Source organism: Scyliorhinus torazame, chromosome 18, assembly GCF_047496885.1.
Source record: "Scyliorhinus torazame isolate Kashiwa2021f chromosome 18, sScyTor2.1, whole genome shotgun sequence".
In the NCBI taxonomy this organism is placed as follows: domain Eukaryota; kingdom Metazoa; phylum Chordata; class Chondrichthyes; order Carcharhiniformes; family Scyliorhinidae; genus Scyliorhinus; species Scyliorhinus torazame.
This window is the reverse complement of record NC_092724.1, coordinates 15,045,371-15,062,189: the sequence shown is the minus strand read 5'-3', so window position 1 is coordinate 15,062,189 and position 16,819 is coordinate 15,045,371. Positions and strand designations below refer to the sequence as shown.

General features: G+C 45.2%; 1 protein-coding gene across 15 annotated transcripts in view; it reads right to left on the bottom strand.

Moving 5' to 3' along the window:
• The window catches only part of gng7 (guanine nucleotide binding protein (G protein), gamma 7), a 310,055-nt gene that overhangs the window by 260,450 nt on the left and 32,786 nt on the right, over nucleotides 1-16,819 (bottom strand). For all 15 annotated transcript variants that reach the window (XR_011936079.1, XR_011936080.1, XR_011936083.1 and 12 more), the window contains exon 3: nucleotides 2,388-2,449. The gene's annotated coding sequence lies outside the window, so the exon portion shown is untranslated. The remainder of the gene's footprint in view (nucleotides 1-2,387; nucleotides 2,450-16,819) is intronic.

Here is a 16,819-nt window from a genome sequence, read left to right as displayed (position 1 = left end):
ATCTAGGACCGCTTGTTTCCTTGTAGGTTCCATTACATACTGTTCCAGGAAATTATCCCGGGCACATTCTATAAACTCCTCCGCAAGGCTGCCTTTACCAACCTGGTTAAACCAATCGATATGCAGATTAAAATCTCCCATGATAACCGCTGTACCATTTCTACATGCATCGTTATTTCTTTGCTTATTGCCTGCCCTACCATCCTTCATAGATTTTTATCATAGAATTTACAGTGCAGAAGGAGGCCATTCGGCCCATCGAGTCTGCACCGGCTCTTGGAAAGAGCACCCTACCAAAGGTCAACACCGGCACCCTATCCCCAGAACCCAGTAGCCCCACCCAACACGAAGGGTAATTTTGGACATTAAGGGCAATTTATCATGGCCAATCCACCTAACCTGCACATCTTTGGACTGTGGGAGGAAACCGGAGCACCCGGAGGAAACCCACGCACACACGGGGAGGATGTGCAGACTCCGCACAGACAGTGACCCAAGCTGGAATTGAACCTGGGACCCTGGAGCTGTGAAGCAATTGTGCTATCCACAAGGCTACCGTGCTGCCCTACCTTGTTACTATTTGGTGGCCTATAGACCACCAAATAATGGTCTATAGGCCACCAAATAGAGGAATTTGGTGGCCTATAGACTACTCCTATCAGTGACCTTTTCGCCTTACTATTCCTGATTTCCACCCAAATTGATTCAACCTTGTCCTCCATAGCACCAATATCATCCCTTACTATTACCCGGATGCCATCCTTAAACAACAAAGCTACACCACCGCCCTTACCGTCCATTCTATCCTTTCGTATAGTCTGATACCCTTGGATATTTAACTCCCAGTCGTGACCATCTTTTAACCATGTTTCAGTAATGGCCACTAAATCATAGTCATTCACGATGATTTGCGCCATCAACTCATTTACCTTATTTCGTATACTACGAGCATTCAGGTAAAGTACACTTATGCTGTTTTTTATGTCTTTGTAATGAATCCTATCACCTTGATCAGTAACTTTTCGCAATTTATTTTTCCTCTTACCCATTCTCCTAATTTTCCTTGTTTTTGAACCCATATCTCTACATAATAACCTGTCACGTAACCTGCTGCCTTGCTCTCCATTAACCATTATACTGTCCATAGCTTTACCCTTCCCTTCCCCCCAACTTGCTAGTTTAAAGTCCTTGTGACCAACCTATTTATCCTATTCACTAGAACACTGGTCCCAGAATGGTTCAGGTGAAGACCGTCCCAACGGTACAGGTCCCTCCTGCCCCAGTACTGATGCCAATGCCCCATGAAATGGAATCCCTCTTTCCCGCACCACTCCTTTAGCCACGTGTTAACTTCCCTAATTTTCTCAACCCTGTGCCAATTGGCACGTGGCTCGGGTAGTAATCCAGAGATTATAACCCTGGAGGACCTGTTCTTTAATTTAGTCCCTAGTGTTTGATAATCCCCAAACAGGTCCTCTTTCCTAGTCTTACCTATGTTGTTAGTCCCAACGTGGACCACAACAACTGGATCCTCCCCCTCCCTCTCCAAAATCCTTTCAAGCCGATCAGAGATGTCCCTCACCCTGGCACCGGGCAGGCAACATACCATGCGGGACTCTCGATCTGGCTTACAAAGGATGCCATCAATTCCCCTAATTATAGAATCCCCTACAACTACCACTTGTCTTTTTGCTCCCCCCTCTTGAATGGCTTCCTGTACCACGGTGCAGTGGTCAGTCAACGCATCCTCCCTACAGCCCTCTTCCTCATCCACACAGGGAGCAAGTACCTCATACCTGTTGGACAAGGTCAAGGGCTGAGACTCCTCAACTCAGGATCCCCCTACCTGCCTCCCTTGCAGTCACATGCTTCATGCATTACAACAAAGCCTGTTGACACTGCACATATGCATAATTAAGGATTGCTAGACAAAGATCAAACCAGAAGTCCAGTTAATTTTCTCCCTAAGCAGTGGTATTCCGAATAAATACAGCAACCAGCTCAAGTGATCGAATCCAGGATCTTCCTTTATCTAAATAGCTCAGCAACTCTCAGATATCAAGGTGACTTCATATATGATGCAAAAGGCAGCCTTCAAACAGAATCTGAAAGACAACGGTATTCAAGATTTCTGAATTTCACAGATGTAGTGAACCATCTTCTAGTTATGTTTATTGAAGGATGTTTTCCATTGACATAATGGTAGCTAGAAAAGTGGACTGGCTCCACCTTGGTCTGTGCTGGCATCACTGGTAAAATAAGCATAGGAATTGCTAGTCATGCCCAATGGAACAACAGCTACAACAGTTAGTAATTTCTCTTACAACTAAGAATATAATTTTAAGACACTTCAAAAGATTGTTGCTCGAATAACTTAAAATGCTGACCTTATTAGCTGATCCAACTGGAACTGTGATTCTACACTATTTCCAACAGAAACGTTCACTTCCTGGAAACGGCAAAAACAATTAAAAATAAAACATTTCTGTATAGTTATTTTAAAAACATTTAAAGCATATTAAGTGCACGTATAAAAAGCTATTATGTTGCATTTCATTGTATCACCATATTTACACAAACATAGATCGCATGGTGTCCATGTGAAGGAGTCACTATATAGTCATCAGGAGCAGGAACTCAAGCCGAATGCCAATGAGCAATTCATACCAGATCATCTACTTCCTTACTGCCTCAGGTGAGATTGTACACGCTTGGGGATAAACTCACCAATTGTGAGTTGTAATATTGAATAATGCCACATAATTAAGTCAAACTCACAACCGTATACACAAATTTTGCAACAGGACTCTCAGAATTGCAATCATACAACTTCTATTTATTTATACTTTTTAATGAATGCTATGTAATCATCCCAAAGTGCTTCACAGAAAGTAATCATTCAAAATTGACACCAAGCCAAATAACCTGGGGCAGCACAGTGGTTAGCGCCAGCGACCCAGGTGGCTGGCTGCATAGTTTTCACATTCTCCCAGTGTCTGTAGGTTTCCTCCAATTTCCTCCCAGTCCAAAATTAGGTGGATTGACCATGCTTTGTGTCCAAAGGTTAGATGGGGTTACATGGAAAGGGTGCATGATGGGTTGAATGGCCTCCTTCTGCACTATAGTGATTACACGGAACTTCCATTTCTAATTTAACAGTATCAAATTCAATTGCAATCTCTGAAAATGCTCCCCTCGGAAAGGCCAGCTAATTCAGCAGTGAATGAATTAAACTAAGGCTGTCTTAAGTGACTGTTTTTACCCACTAACCAATCTAACTTCAAAAGATTATTTTTTTATTAGATCAACAAATCGACTTACAAGCAACTGTAGAATTTGCCAGTTTTGTCAGAAGGGTTTACAAAGGTAACCATTTGTAACTTGCATCTGGTATGTAGTGCAAAGAGATTTATCGCCACCATGAGACAAGAATATGCATTGCACTCACTGACACAACTTTTGCACTTTCTTACAATTTTCTCTCTCCCACATATCTCTGTTCAAGCACATGCATAATTTCTTAAACAAAAACAGAAAATGCTGGACAACTGCAGCTGGTCTGACAGCATCTGCGGAGAGAGAACAGAGCTATTTATTTATAGGATAACTTTGTCAAAGATAGAGAACCGGAAATGGGATGAGATACACATTGTTGGAGCAGTGGGTCTGGATAGAGGGCCAGCGATAGGTGGAGATTGACAAAGACGTCATGGGCAAAAAGACAAAGGGAATGTAAATGGTGGTGACAGTGACCAAGAAGGGTGCTGATATTAAGAGATCAGAGTGGGGTTAGCACTGCCAGGGTCCCAGATTCGATTCCCGGCTTGGGTCACTGTCTGTGTGGAGTCAGCACATTCTCTCCGTGTCTGCGTGGGTTTCCTCTGGGTGCTCCGATTTCCTCCCACAAGTCTGGAAAGACGTGCCGTTAGGTGAATTGGACATTCTGAATTTTCCCTCCGTGACCCGGAGTGTGGCGACTAGGGGATTTTCACAGTAACTTCATTGTAGTGATAATGCAAGCCTACTTGTGACAATAATAAAGATTATTATAATAAAAGGAAAAGGCAGAACAGAGGCAAGCAGTGTCTCAAAGTGCTTGGAACTTGGAATAGGGAACAGATGGCCCTTGTTATGGGCCAGGGCTTAGAAACTCCAGTTCACTTGACCTATGGCCTTTATGCTGAATTTGGCTACGATGAGCACAAAAGCCTTTACTTCAGGTGTGATTCATCAAGACTTCCTGGACACCATAATCCAAACAAGGTTTATTCTAAGAATGTAGTTAGCATATTGGAAATACCAAGCCATTATTATCTCAGTCACAAACTTAAATTTGTCTTGTTTTCCCGGACCAAGGGCTGAACACTCACATTCTTTGCCCCATAATTGAGCTTCCAACCTTGGAATCCTCTCCATACAACTGTAACCTACGACTTCTGGTGGTGGTCATGAGCTGAGCAGTCGCACTTCTTAGACCTTTTTGACCTGAGGAACGGGCACCAAAATTGTAAAAAGCCAAAATTAATCGGACACCCATCAACAACTCGACCGGTTTGGGATATCGGCAAACCACCAAACAGGTCGGAAGGGGAACAAATATTGGAGCCTTCCCACTTGGCAACGCAAATCCGAACATGGCGGACCCAGTAGAGTCGCCAACACCATCCCAGTCGTCGACAAGAGAGGCTGATGGAGTTCACCTCAATAGAACTCTAAAAGCACATGGAGGCAGTAAGAGGAGGACCTAATGGCAGCAATGAAGACTGCAATAGAGGCCATGCTGCCCCCATACATGGATCAATGGACAGAGTGGAGCAACAGCGTCGATCTGGAAGTGGAGACGGTGGTCACCGAGCAAGATGAATGAATAGTCGCCTCGCTTGAGGCCGATAAAACAAGGTTGGCAGTGATCCAAAAGACACTGAAGACCAAGATAGATGACCAGAAGAACAGATCGCAACACCAAAAGCTCCAGATCGCCAGGGCTACCAGAGGGCACAGAAGGTTCAAGAGGACCAGAGGGCCCAAATGAGTTCATGTCAAGGATGCTCGGGAAGCTGGTCAGGGAGGAGGGCTTCACCAAACCCCCAGAGGTAGATCGGGCCCACAGGTTGCTCTGCCAGAAGCCGCGGCTGGGGGAACGAACGCAGGCAGTAATCGTCAGACTACAAAAGAACATATTCAGAGCTGGGCGAGGAACATGCGGTCTTGCAAACGGGAAGGACAGGTCAGTGTCCAACAGGACACTGGGGCTGACTTGGTCAAGCGCAGTTCAATTGGGCCAAAGTAGCACTTTTCAAAAACAAGGCATGCTATACCCGGCGAGACTCTGATTCACATACAAGGACAAGGACCAGGACCACTTCTTCAACACGCCGGAGGAGGCAAATGCTTTTGTGCAAAGGAACGGACTGGGTAAGAACGGAGCGGGATAGCGCAAAATCATGGACCTCTATGAATGATTGGGGGGTATATACATCGTCTGCGGATGCTATTTTTAATCCTTTGGTCCGTTTTTTCTTGTTCTTCTTTGCTGTCTTTGCTGTCTTTGCCCCAGTTGGCAGGTAAACCTCAATGTCTCTTTCCGCGATTGTCTAGTGGAGAATCAACACATAGACGGGCTGGTTTTCCCAACTGTGGAGAAAAAGGGGCAGGGACTAGAATCACTGTTGAGGGGGCCTCAAGGGGACCATGGAGTGCATAAACACCATGCAATCCAGGAAGGCCTAGGGCCTAATGGGTTCCCGGGCGACTTCTACAAAAGGTTTGCATCAGTATTGACCCCGCACCTGTGGGAGAAGTTCAACAATTCGCTGTCGAGGGGGCCCTGCCGCCCACACTGGCACAGGTCTTGATCTCACTGATCCCGAAGAAAGACAAAGACCCAGAGTGTGGGTCATACAAACCTATCGCACTCCCAACACTTGACGTAAAAAGTCCTAGCGAAATTTCTGGTAAAATGACTGGTGAGTTGCTTGCCAGAAGTGATTGCAGAAGGCCAGGTATGCGATCGCGGAAGGCCAGGGATGTGATCGTGTAAATGATTCTACGGGACGAAGGCTAGGGGAGAAGCCATATTGATTCGCAAGAGGACGAGGTTCACTGAGACAAGGGCAGTTATGAACCCAGCGGACGGTACGTCATCATCAGAAGTGTCCTGGACAGGGCACCGGTGGTGCTGGTAAATGTGTATGCGCCCAACTGGGACGACACAGATTTTATAAAGAAGACCATGGCGGATATCCTCAAAATTGACACACACCAACTGATCATGGGCAGGGGGGAGGGGACTTCAATTGCGTACAGGAACCTCTGACGGACAGATCAATCCTCAGAATGGGGAAAAAGACAACCATGGCTAGGGAACTGGGAGCATTCATGGAGCAGATGGGGGCGGTGGATCCCATGGCGGTTTCTACACCCGGGCGAGAGGGAATTCTCGTTCTTTGAGCCGGTGCACACCCAGATCAACTTTGTTGCAGTGGGGAAATCGGTGCTTCCAGGAATAGCAAACACGGAATATTTAGCAAGAGTCATCTCTGACCACGCTCACATGGATGAGAGGTTGGACACGGGTGTGCTGAGTACTCCACATGGAGGCTGTACACAGACCTATTCTGCCAGAAAATATCACGGGTCATAGGCAAGTACATTATTAATAACCAGAATGGGAAGTCTCACCTTCCACGTTCTGGGAGGCACTGAAGGCTGTGATCAGGAGAGAAATTATAGCCTAAAGGCTTGAAGAGACAGGGAAGAGAGGGTGGCCAGGCAACAACTGATTGATTCCATCCTGTGATTCCATCCTGGAGATTGACAGCAAGTACTCAGAGGCCCCAACCTTAGAGCTTCTGGTGGAGAGGAATAAGCTGTAAATGGACTTTAACCTGCTATCCACCAGAAAAGCAGTACACCAACTCTGCCAGACACATGGGACCTTCTAAAAGCAGAGGCAGACTGGAGCTGAGCCAGAAGAGGTCAACCTTTTTGAGACCTTCTACCAAAGGCTGTACACCTTCGAGCTCCCCAACGGGGGCGCAGGGATTAAACGGTTCCTTGATGTACTGGATCAGTCTGGCTGAGGAAGTCAAAAAGGACCTACAGAGATGGGATGAACTCCCGCTCTCCCTGGCGGAGGGAGTGCAGACGATCAAAATGAATGCACTGCTGAGATTCCTTTTCCTGTTCAAATCCATACCGATCTTCATCCCCAAGGCCTTCTTCCACAACATAGACAAAATGATCATGGCTTTTGTGTGTGCGTGTGGGGGTTGGGGGGGGGGGGGGGGGGGGGGGGGCAAAATAGGAGTGGTCTGACCCTGCCAAATCTACAATACTACGACTGGGCAGCTGAGGCAGAGAGAGTGAGCGGATGGATACGTGAACCCAATATGGAGTGGTTAAGGATAGGGGAGTCTTCCTATAAGAGAACAAACCTCTGGGCCCTCTCCACAGCAACGCTTCCATCCCCTCCTGACAAAATACACATCCTGCCCAGTGGTGGTAGCCACACTAAAGACATGGAACTAGATGGGGCAACATTTCGGTCTAACCAAGATGTACTCCATGGCCCCTAACTGCAGAAACCACAAATTCCCACCATCTTTAAAAATGGAGACATGACAGGGGGGGTGCTAACAGTCAAGGACTTCTACATAGGGGACAGACTAGCAACCTTCGGCGAACTACCGACAGGACAGGAATTCGGACACCTCCAAATCAATCACTTTCTCCGCAAGGAGACGGCAGGATAGGGGAGAACTGTGGGAACATCTATGGATAGTCACTGGGAAGGGCAAGACTACCACTGGACAAAGCCAGACAAACATTGGAGGACGAACTGGGGACAGAGTGGGTTGGAGACTCTGGAGTGAAGCACTGAACAGGGCAAACTGCACCTCCTCCTGCACAAGGCTCAGCCTCATGCAGTTTAAAGTGGTGCACAAAGTGCACCTAACCAGAATCCGAATGAACAGATTTGTCCTGGAGGTGGAGGATAAATGTGAACAGTGCCAGGGAGCCCGGCCAACCACATCCACATGTTCTGGGCTTGCCTCAGAGGGTTCTGGACAGCCTTCTTTGTGGTGATGCCCAAGGTTGTGGGGGGCAAGGGAAGACTGCTCGAGAGTGGCAGTCTTCGGGGTATCGGAACAGCCAGATCTACATCTGGGGAGGAGGACCGATACCCTTGATTTTGCTTCTTTAATCGCACTGTGGAGAATCCTGCTCGGCTGGCGATCAGCAGCACCACCCACAGCTGCATACTGGCTATCAGACCTGGTGAAATGTCTCCACCGGGAGAAGATTAAGTACACCATCCGAGGGTCCGAAGAGGGCTTCCACAAAGTGTGGGAGCATTCGTCGACCGGTTCAAGGCCAACAGCGACTAGGGAAAGAGGGGGAGAGCAGACAAGAACACATGCAATGAGAAGGTACAAAGGGGAAGGGGGTGGGGGGGGGGGGGGGGGGGGGGTAGATGAGGAGAGAACCCAAGGGAGCCACAGAGAGAAACATGGGGGATGGGAGGAGGCAGGAAGCCCCCCACCCCCAAACACAAGGTCAACAGCAAAAGCCACAGAAAAAAAGAGAGGAGCTCAGCAGATGGACACATAGGACGAAAGAGGGGGCAAGGAGAATCGGCAAGTGGGATGAGATTAGTGATAGAAACTGGGCAGCATGGACAAGCTGGGCCAAAGGGCCCATTTCCATGCTGTAAACATCTATGACTCTATAAGAATGTATATTAAGAAATATGTATGTAACAAGAAATTGTACCACATACATAATCTGTTAAAAGTATCACACTGTAGGGACAGCACGTGGCACAGTGGTTAACATTGCTGCCTACAGCGCTGAGGACCCGGGTTCGAATCCTGGCACCGAGTCATTATCCATGTGGAGTATACACATTTTCCCTGTGTCTGCGTGAGTTTCACCCCCACAACCCAAAGATGTGCAGGTTAGGTGGATTGGCCATGCTAAATTGCCCCTTAATTGGAAAGAGAGAAATAATTGGGTACTCTAAATTTGTTTTTAAAATACCACACTGTAAAATAGAAACCGCCAATAAAAACATTTTCAAATTAAATTGCAGGAAAACTATTTCTTTGAGTGAAGGAGCCATAACCTTAAATTCTCCCTAAATAGTCCTGGATGCAGCATCTCAAAATTAAACTTGCTTGCTGTTTGTCGATCATGTGTGCAAATTTGCATCTACAGAGCACAGAATCACAATCTTTACTGAGGCCATTCAGCCCATCCATTCAGCACTGGTTCTCTGGAAAAGGGTATTCTACCTTGTCCCACTCCCCTACGTTATCCCCAGAATCTTGCATTCTCTTTTTAGATAGCGATCTAATTCTCTTTTGTATACCTCGATTGAAGATGCCTCCACCATTCTTTCTGGAAATTCGTTCCAGACTCCAACTACCTCCTTGGCGGCAAAATGTTTTCCTCATCACTTACTCCCTTTGCCCATTATTTTGGATCTATGCCCTCTAGTTCTTGATGCATTCGAGAGGGAACAGTTTCTCACTATTTACCCCAAAAGTCTGCATTCAAAGTAATTCTTGGCGTATGAACCGCCCAAAGGAAAGTGCTAAATGGAAGCTTCAAATTTAAAGCCCCAATTTCACCGTATTCTATTAAGAGAGAGAAAAATGCATAAAGTATGAAATCTATGTATATAATCAAGGGAGAATGCAAAGCTTCAGTGCTTAAAAAAATGTAATTTGCACCCAGTAATATTCTAATAGCATTTGATACATTTTAAAGAAACTCTGGTCACAATGTTTCTTTTAATTAAATATTCACCAAGCTTCCCCTTCTTTTGTGCAACAACCCAATTACAACCAAAGTTAATGAAAGTAAGAAGTGAAGGAAAAATAACTTGAGCACCACAGCTTCTCGGAAATGTCAAGGCTAATCAATAAATTGCAATTTCATATAGCTGGTACTTCTGGGTAAAGTAAAGGTCCAAATACAAGCCCCAGTTCTGGGATTATCAGCTAAATTTACCACAACAGAATATTCTGCATTATTGTAACTAGCTTCTATGAATCTGCCAAAAATTGCCAATTCATTATGAGGACATATAAAGCTTCCAGTAGCTACATAAATTGAGTTCTTAAAACGATTCAGCATCTAACACACCGTGGTTGGAGGTACAAAATAAATTAGCAATTCAGGAGGCATCATAGCAGCAATGAAAGTAAAGTAGTTTATATATAGAATCATCTAACTTCAGATTCATTTGCTGTTTTGCAGTACTATGTATATAACTGGAGAATAAAACTCTTGCAGAATTTAATCCCAACATGCTTCATCCTTTGGATCCATTCATTGTTGGATAGCAAACAATTTTCTTTTTGGCAATGAATTACAAGGACATTGTGCACACAAACTAAAAGAACAAAAATCAGCTATATCTGCTCCGCATGTTTGATTATTGGAAGTAGTAATGTCAAGGTATGTATAAATGGAACCTAACATTTAGTGGATCAGAATATCTTGGGCATCAATGAGCACAGTAAATTTTATTACTATACATTCCAAGAAACCATGAACACTCACAAAGTGTAATTCAACTCTTATTTCCAGCTATATTCCCATTAAATCCCTAGTTGAAAATGCTCATTGCCATTACATCATTCAATGACACCACACAGTCAGCTTCCATGAAATAAAACACAGCCCTTTTCTCTCTCAAAATTCTTGACCTCAAGCTATCAGATCAATTTTTGCACAAGCCCAAACTTTCTCTAGAACACCAGCAAGATGGAGGCTATCTGATTCTGTCTAGACTAGAAACATGTTTCCAAAAGTGTTAATTCTACCCCCATTTCTGGTAAATAGCTGTACGCTGCTTTTCTTGAAACCATGACAAAGTACTTTTAACCCCATGTCTAATCTGTTACCAACACTATTATTTATCTTCAGAGCACTGTAACCATTGCTTCATTGCTGCCAACACTTCCACTCATGCTATAATCCCTAATACGCCATTGGCATCCTAAGCCCTACCTATACAAAATAGATAGTTTACTCCAGACATCCAGCACTTATTCTATTCCACGTCCCAATCATCTCCCTGAACGACAGTACAATAATTTTCAATCCCCTCCATCTTTCCTAGCCATAACCACCCATACGCCCCAGCACACAAATTTAATTTCACAACCTCTAGTTTACTGTCTGTTCACTACTAACTGCTACATCCTTAGCCCTGCACAGTCTTTCACTCAATCCTCTGAAACAACTCTGCCTTATGATCTCTCCCCCATCGTCAGATGCCAGTTCTTACTGGTGGAGAGAGTAAATGCTTACAGTGGCCCGTGGCGTGCCAATCAAGCTGCTTCATCCTGGATGGTGATGAACTTCGAGTATGGTTGGATCTCATCCAGACAATATTCCAACACCCCGATTTCCCCAAAACCTCTCTCACTTCCTACAAAGCACAAGTCAGGAGTGATTTGTTGCAGAATATCCAACCTCTGACAAAAATGGAGAATTGAGAGAGGTGGAAAAAAGGGGGAAATGAGATGGAGGATGTTTGACTGTGGAAGCTGAGGGAGGATATCTAAAAAGGAGCTTGGCAGACCTCGGGTTGAGAGGTTGGCAGATGGGTTCTTGGGTACCAATATTTGTGACTGGTCCAGTTCAGTTTCTGGTCAACAGTGACTCCTGGGATTCGGATTGCTGGAGGATTCAGCAATGATAATGCTGTTGAACGTCAATGGGAGGTAGTTCGACTCCCTCTTAATGGAATAGTAACTGGGTAACAGTAATTGTGTAACATTAATACTTGCCATTTAGCAGCCCACGCCGGAAATGCAAATGCGACAGACCATCATCTAAACAACTGCAAATTAAACAGAATACTAATCAGTAAACATTCCTACTTATGATCTTATGATTACAGCAAGGTCCAACACTAATGCAGCTGAAGATGCTTGGGCATAGGACACTATCCTGAAGAACACATCTAGTGGTATCTTGGGGCTACCAATAACTATAACCAACTTCCTTCCTTAAATACAACTCCAACCAGTGGAGAGTTTTCCCCATCATCACTTTGTAGAGGACCAACATTCACTTCAGTTTTTCTTTTTCTCAATACTTGTAAAAACTTGCTATCTTATTTTATAGTTTGAACTCGCTTTCTCTCATACAGTACACTACTTCCTCCCTCAAATGTAATTATTCCTTGCTGGTTTTTAAATTCCATCCAATCTCTTTTCTTTTTTAAATTTAGAGTACCCAATTCATTTTTTCCAATTAAGGGGCAATTTAGCGTGGCCAATCCACCTAACCTGCACATCTTTGGGTTGGTTGTGGGGGCGAAACCCCACGCAACACGGGAGAATGTGCAAACTTCCACACGGACAGTGACCCAGAGCCGGGATCGAACCTGGGACCTCGGTGCCGTGAGCCAGCAGTGCTATCCACTGCGCCACCATGCTGCCCTAAATTCCATCCAATCTTTGATCTACCACTAATCTTGGCAAAATTGTACACTTTCTTGCAATTTAATGCCACCTTTAACTTCATTAGTAAGCCACGGATGGTGTCTCCTTTCCCTGGAGTTTTCACTGGAATGTATCTTTGCTGAATATTCCAACAAATCTCTTTTTTATAGAATCCATACAATGGAGGTGGCCATTTGGCTCACCGGGTCTGCACCGGCCCTCCGAAAGAACACACTACCTAGGTCTGCTTCCCTGCCCTATCACCACGCATTAATCATGGCTAAACCACCTAACCTGCACATCTTTGGACTACCACACCCTTTAATTCTCAGTTCAATCCAACCAGCTCTGTCTTCATACCCTTGGCAAGTAATATTTGCACCAGATGTGTAGTGAATCTGTGGAATTCTTTACTGTAAAGGGCTGGGTTAAGTATGTTCAAGGCCAAGATAGACATATTATTAAATCAAGAGAATCAAGCGTTATGGGAATAAGGCAGGAAAGTGGAGTTAAGGGTTATCATACAAGATCAGTCATGATCTCATTGAATGGTGGAGCAGACTCGATGAGCCTAATTGCCTACTTTTGCTCCCAAGTCTTATGGTCACAGAAGTGCCAGTCACTGACAATGATGAATCTGTATGGGAAGAGCTGGGAAACATCAAGGGGCAAAAACATGAGTATATAGACCCCCAAACTGCAGTGGTGATGTTGATAATCGCATTAAACAGGAAATTAGAGATGCGTGCAGTAAAGGAGTATTTGTAATTACGGGTAATTTTGAACTGCATATAGATTGGGCAAATTAAATTAACAATACCGTGGAGATGGAATTCCTGGAGGGTACACGGGATGGATTTCTGGACCAATACGTTGAGGACCCAACTAGAGAACAGGCCATCCTAGACAATAATCATTGGCAATCTAGTTGTGCGAGACCTCTTGGGGATGAGCGACCATAATATGTAAGCATTTTTCATCAAGATGGAGTAAAGTAGAGGGTGGCATGTGGTGCAGTGGTTAGCACTGGGACTGCGGCGCCGAGGACCCGGACCAGAGTTCGAATCCCAGTCCTGCGTCACTGTCCGTGTGGAGTTTGCACATTCTCCCCATGTCTGCGTGGGTTTCACATGAGCAATTTAGCATGGCCAATTCACCTAGCCTGCACATCTTTGGGTTGTGGAGGCGAAACCCACGCAACATGGGGAGAATGTGCAGACTCCACACAGACAGTGACCCAGAGCTGGGATTGAACCTGGGACCTCAGCGCCGTGAGAAATGATGTTGGGGAAATTGATGGGATTGAAGGTTGATAAATCCCAAGACCTGATAATCTACATCCCAGGGTTCTTAAGGAAGTGGCTCTTGAAATTGTGGATGCATTGGTGGTCATTTTCCAGGATTCTATAGCCTCTAGAACAGTTCCTGCAGATTAGAGGGTAGCTAACGTAACTCCACTATTTAAAAAGGGAGGTAGAGGGAAAACTGGGAATTATAGACCAGTAAGTCTGATGTCGGTGGTGGGCAGAATCCTACAATCCATAGAATCCAAAGATTTTACAGCAGAGCACTTAGAAAATAGTGGCAGGATCCAAAATCACACTCAACAAATTGGCAGGCAGTGACTAGAGTGGTACCGCAGGGATTGGCACTAAGACCCCAGCTATTCACAAATTATTTAGATGAGGGAACAAAATGCAATAGGCACAAATCTCGCCCCAAAATTCTATGTTCATTTGTGGCGGGTTTTTCAGGTGGTTTCCCACCGCTATTCAATGGCACTGAAGTCACTTTTTTGGACCTTAGGGAGTTTCTCACTGGTTTAGCCCACACTTTAGTTTTTTTTTAAAGCACTGGGAAGCTGAACTCCAGAGATCGACAACCTCTCCAACAAGAGATAATCCAACCTTCGCTCCTTGATATGGCATTACCATCACTGAATCCTCCACTATCAACATCCTGTGGGTTATCATTGGCCAGAAACTGAACTGGATTAGCCATATAAATAAGTTTGCTGCAAAAACAGGCTAGAAATCCTATGGCGAGCAACACACTTCCTAATTCCCCAAACTCTATCCACTATCTATCTCGCACAAGTCAGCTTGTAATGAAATATTCTCCACTTCCTGGACGAGTGCAGTGCCAACAACACTCAAGAAGCTTGGTATCATCCAGGACAAAGTAGCTCGCTTGATTAGCATCCCTTCCACAAACATTCAATCCCTTCACACCAACAAACAGTGGCAGCCGTGTGCCCAATTTACAAGATGCACTGCAGTAACTCACCAAGGTTCTTTAGACACCTTCCAAATCCTCAACCACTACCATCCAGAAGGACAGGAGCAGAAGATGCCTGGGAACACCACGACGGAGGTTCCCTTCAAAGTCGCTCATATCCTGATTTGGAAACATATTGCTGTTCCGTCACTGTTGCCGAGTCAAAATCATGTAACACCCTCTCAGCAATGTGGGTGCACCTACACTGTCGGGACTGCAGAAGTTCAAGAAGGGAGCTCACCACCTTTCCAAGGGGAGTAGGGGTGAGCAATACATGCTGGCCCAAGCTAACACAAATCTACACCCATTCCAGGTATTAGTCTGGTAAACCTTCCCTGAACTGCTAATGCATTTACACCCATTCTTAAAAGGAGACCAATGCTGTACACAGTACTCCAGGTGTGGTCTCACCACTGCGCTGAAACATAACCTTCCTACTTTTGTATTCTATACCCTTCACGATCAAGATACTATTAGTTTTCCTAATTACTTGCTGTACAGGTAGACTAGCCTTTTGTTATTTAGAATTTACAGTGCAGAAGGAGGCCATTCGGCCCATCGAGTCTGCACCGGCTCCCGGAAAGAGCACCCTACCCAAGGTCAACACCTCCACCCTATCCCCATAACCCAGTAACCCCAACCAACATTAAGGGCAATTTTGGACACTAAGGGCAATTTATCATGGCCAATCCACCTAACCTGCACATCTTTGGACTGTGGGAGGAAACCGGAGCACCCGGAGGAAACCCACGCACACACAGGGAGGATGTGTAGACTCCGCACAGACAGTGACCCAAGCCGGAATCGAACCTGGGACCCTGGAGCTGTGAAGCAATTGTGCTATCCACAATGCTGCCGTGCTGCCCCAATTTCTGCACTAGGACACCCAGATCCCTCTGCAATCTCTCACCACTTAGATAATATGCTGCTTTTTAAAAATTCTTCCTGCCATAATGGGCAGTTTCACATTTGCCCACATTATGCTCCATATGCCACATCTTTGCCCACTCATTTAACCTATGTCACTTTGTAACTGCAACTTACTTTCCTACCTATATTTGAGTAATCAGCAAATTTAACAAACATCAGTCTCTTCATCTTTATTTTCTGCAATAACCTTTGCTGTGGCACCTAATCAAATGCCTTCTGGAAATCTTAGTACAGACATCCACTGGCTCCCTTTTATTTCTTCTTGTATATGCCATCCTACAGAGTTATTGTCTTCTTCGCTAACGAGTATGATTAAACAAAGAACAAAGAAAAGTACAGCACAGGAACAGGCCCTTCGGCCCTCCAAGCCCGTGCCGTCCATGCTGCCCGTCTAAACTAAAATCTTCTACACTTCCTGGGTCCGTATCCCTCTATTCCCATCCTATTCATGTATTTGTCAAGATGCCCCTTAAATGTCACTATCGTCTCTGCTTCCACCACCTCCTCCTCCAAGCACCCACTACCCTCAGTGTAAAAAAAAAAAAACTTGCCTCGTAAATCTCATCTAAACCTTGCCCCTTAAACCTATGCCTCCTAGTAATTGACCCCTCTACCCTGGGGAAAAGCCTCTGACTATCCACTCGGTCTATGCCCCTCATAATTTTGTAGACCCCCAACAGGTCGCCCCTCATACTTAGTCGTTCCAGTGAGAACAAACCGAGTTTATTCAACCGCTCCTCATAGCTAATGCCCTCCATACCAGGCAACATCCTGGTAAATCTCTTCTGCACCCTCTCTAAAGCCTCCACATCCTTCCGGTAGTGTGGCGACCAGAATTGAACACTATACTCCAAGTGTTGCCTAACTAAGGTTCTATACAGCTGCAACATGACTTGCCAATTTTTATACTCAATGCCCCGGCCAATGAAGGCAAGCATGCCGTATGCCTTCTTGACTACCTTCTCCACCTGTGTTGCCCCTTTCTGTGACCTGTATACCTAGATCTCTCTGACTGTCAATACTCTTGAGGGTTCTACCATTCACTGTATATTCCCTACCTGCATTAGAACTTCCAAAATGCATTGCCTCACATGTGTCCGGATTAAACTCCATCTGCCTTCTCTCCGCCCAAGTCTCCAAACGAT